Source organism: Seriola lalandi, unplaced genomic scaffold (assembly GCF_002814215.2).
Source record: "Seriola lalandi dorsalis isolate HSWRI2012SDOR001 ecotype SW California unplaced genomic scaffold, Sedor1 jcf7180002050535, whole genome shotgun sequence".
Taxonomy (NCBI): domain Eukaryota; kingdom Metazoa; phylum Chordata; class Actinopteri; order Carangiformes; family Carangidae; genus Seriola; species Seriola lalandi.
This window is the reverse complement of record NW_019521088.1, coordinates 1-3,509: the sequence shown is the minus strand read 5'-3', so window position 1 is coordinate 3,509 and position 3,509 is coordinate 1. Positions and strand designations below refer to the sequence as shown.

Below are 3,509 nucleotides of genomic sequence, written 5' to 3'. Positions count from 1 at the left end.
GTCTCCACAGCGGAGAGATCAGGACACAGCGGGACATTTCTGAGTCTGACAGCATGAAACAGAACCTTATTGTGGCAGTGAAAGATAACGGACAGCCCTCTCTCTCTGCCACCTGTTCCATGTATTTACTTATTTCTGATAACTTGGCTGAGGTGCCAGAACTGAAGGATATTTCTTATGATGAGAAGAATTCCAAACTGACTTCTTACCTGATCATCGCTCTGGTGTCTGTGTCCACCTTTTTTCTGACTTTCATCATCATCATCCTGGGTGTGAGGTTTTGTCGCAGGAGAAAGCCCAGACTGTTGTTTGACGGAGCAGTCGCCATCCCCAGCGCTTATCTGCCTCCTAATTACGCAGATGTTGACGGAACAGGAACTTTACGCAGCACTTACAATTATGATGCTTACCTGACAACAGGTTCTAGAACCAGTGACTTTAAGTTTGTGACATCTTACAATGACAACACACTTCCTGCTGACCAGACTCTGAAGAAAAGTCCAACAGACTTTGCTGACCCGTTTGAAGACTTGGAGGCATCTGTAGAGGTAGGAATCGTAACAGTACACCCTGGTATTTTATAATTTGGCTTGGTTAGTGAATGCTTTGAATGACTTTTGACTACAGCATGTGTTTGTTTCTGGAATTTTGTCATTCTTAAAACGAACGGCACAATGCAGGTGAAATTTATTAAGGACTATGTATTTTTTTTTTTGGCCTGGATACTTTTCAAATGACGCCAGGAAATTATTATTATTTTTTTTTAATTTCTTTTTTTTTTTTTAACTGTCATTCTGAACCATTCAACTCTGCACTCGGTGTATATTTGCAAAACTCCGGGTTTCCCACTTTTATTCCCACATAGTGCTCAGTGCTCTTTTGATGAGAGATACATTCCCAGGTCCGGGCTGAGAAGGAAAATGTTTGAGACCCTGACAAAAGAGATCTGGCTGTTATCATAAGTGGGGCCATTTCGATCTATAATCAAGTAAATCCTTTGCAATCAAGTATTTCCTTCAACTCGGTCTTCATCAGCAAAACTCCTCGGCCAAATTGGAAAAATACCGCTGTTTACTACGACGTGTACTAGTAAAGTGTATTTAATGACTGAAGCTTTCGCGGATTTTTTTAATCAAGCGTTTTGTACAAGCTCTACATTGTTCACTGCAACATATTTTACTTCGTCATCTGTGTGTTTTATTCCTGGATATGTCTTAAGAATTGATTGAAACAGCTTTCTATTTTCGAGCCAGCCTCGAGATAAGAGGCCAAACCCTCGGGTCTAAGGATGAGTCAGTTTTTTTGTGAAGCAGTTTCTAAGTCACATTGGTAAAACTTTAGAACAGTGGCCAGGGGACCAACACAGCGTTTAGTAACTTTCTGCCTTCATTCCTTTCAACTCTCAAGGTCTCTGTCCGTGGTGCTGAAATACCCTTAAGGGGTGCAGGCACGACCGGAGCAAGAGATGTCTTTTTTCCATGGCCACGCCTTCTGAATTTTGATTACTACTACTACTACTACTACTACTACCACCACCTCATCATCATTTTAAAGCAATATAATCTTTGGCTTGTTGCAACAGGCTACCTGACTGCCTTGTGTCAATAAAGAGTTATTATTTGCAGTTTTTTTAAACTACCATCGCATGTTACTGTGTTAGTGAACGTTACAGTGTTGTACTGAAAGTTTAGCTGTGTTTTTCTTTCAGAGGCTCAGAAGGCAGAAGGTATGTATTTATCTGTAGTCTAGTTCATGTGTATATACCAACTTATATAAAGGTCAATCAAAGGTAACATTTGTTGTTGGGCTGAACTGTACTGGGTGAACGACACATAGCTTGCATTCCTAGCGCTGAGTCAATTACAATCGATTAATCGTGTGTGAGCTTTAAGTAAATTAAAGACAGTTCACATGAAGCTGAGTGAATAATATTTTATTGCATACAAGTGTAAAGATTAAAAGTGACTCATGGTGTCGCTGTGGGCTGACAGAAAATAGGCATTCACTACTCCACCCACTACTGCTGCATAGATATCAGTTTCAGATCTTTCTGAGAAACGGTTAAATTTCCGATCATATTTAATCCTGTACACTGCTGTGAAGTGTTGCGTTATTCACTGTTTTTGGACAGATTTTGTTTCGTCACACTGGACAGTATAAGTTGGACAAGTTAAGGCCGCGTTTTGTGTCAGAATGAGAGACAAAGGATTTTCAGCGCTTCGTCCGATCTTCTGCTTCGCTTCCTTTCTTGTAACGCTGCACCTCGTTTATGGAGACCTGAGTTATTCTGTTCCAGAAGAGATGAAACGAGGGTCTGTTATTGGAAATATAGCGAAGGATCTCGGTCTTGATCTGAGGACCTTATCTTCCCGAAAGGCCCGTGTTGATTTTGAGGGATCTAGTAAGCGGTACTGTGACATTAATCTGAGTACCGGGGATTTGACAGCATTGGAGAGAATTGACAGAGAAAGTCTTTGTGGCAAGAAACCATCTTGCTTGTTAACAGTAGATTTAGTGTTAGAAAATCCTTTGGAGCTTCATCGTGTAAGTCTTCACATTCAAGACATTAATGACAACTCGCCAAAATTCAGAGAAGATTTGATTGAAATGGAAATTAGGGAGTCAGCTGAGAAGGGCAATCGCTTCTCCATCGAGGAGGCCCATGACGCAGATATAGGTCAAAATGCTGTTCAAAGGTACAACCTGCAAAAGAACGGCAACTTTATTCTCGCTGTTGACAGTAACAAGGTTGAACTCGTACTGGAAAATAAACTTGACCAAGAGAAACAAAAAGAGCTGAATTTGCTTCTCACAGCTTTGGATGGTGGGTCTCCTCAGAGATCAGGTACCGTAGTCATACATGTCACTGTGCTGGATGCTAATGATAACGCCCCAGTGTTTAGCCAGGCCGTTTATAAAGCCAGTCTGCCTGAAAACTCTCCTCCTGATACCATAGTGATTAAAGTCAGTGCTACTGACGCTGATGAAGGAGTGAATGGAGATGTGACATATCAGTTTGGTCATGTATCTGACAATGACGTAAATGTTTTTTCTATTGATCCTAAAACGGGAGAAATTAAAGTAACTGGTGTGATTGACTTTGAAGAAAGGAGTTTTTTTGAAATGAGAGTGCAAGCTAAAGATGGTTTAGGGCTAACCTCATACGCCAAAGTTATAATAGATGTTACTGATATAAACGATAATGCTCCAGTGATATATCTGAAATCACTGTCTAACCCCATACCTGAGAACGTGTCACCTGGTACAGAGGTGGGCATCATTAACGTGCAGGACAGAGACTCAGATAATAACAGACAGGTCCGCTGCTCCATTCAGCAGAATGTCCCTTTTAAGTTGGTTCCTTCTATTAAAAACTATTATTCTCTGGTGACCACAGGACAACTGGACCGTGAACTAGTGTCTGATTACAACATTACAATCACTGCCACTGACGAGGGCTCTCCACCTCTGTCCTCCTCTAAAACTGTTGAGTTATCTGTAGCTGACAT

At 41.1% G+C, this 3,509-nt stretch overlaps 1 pseudogene; it reads left to right on the top strand.

Annotated features, from left to right (window-relative positions):
- Nucleotides 1–2,186: 2,186 nt before the first annotated feature.
- LOC111649365 (protocadherin gamma-B5 pseudogene) lies at nt 2,187–3,501 on the top strand (annotated as a pseudogene).
- The last annotated feature ends 8 nt before the right edge of the window (nt 3,502–3,509 follow it).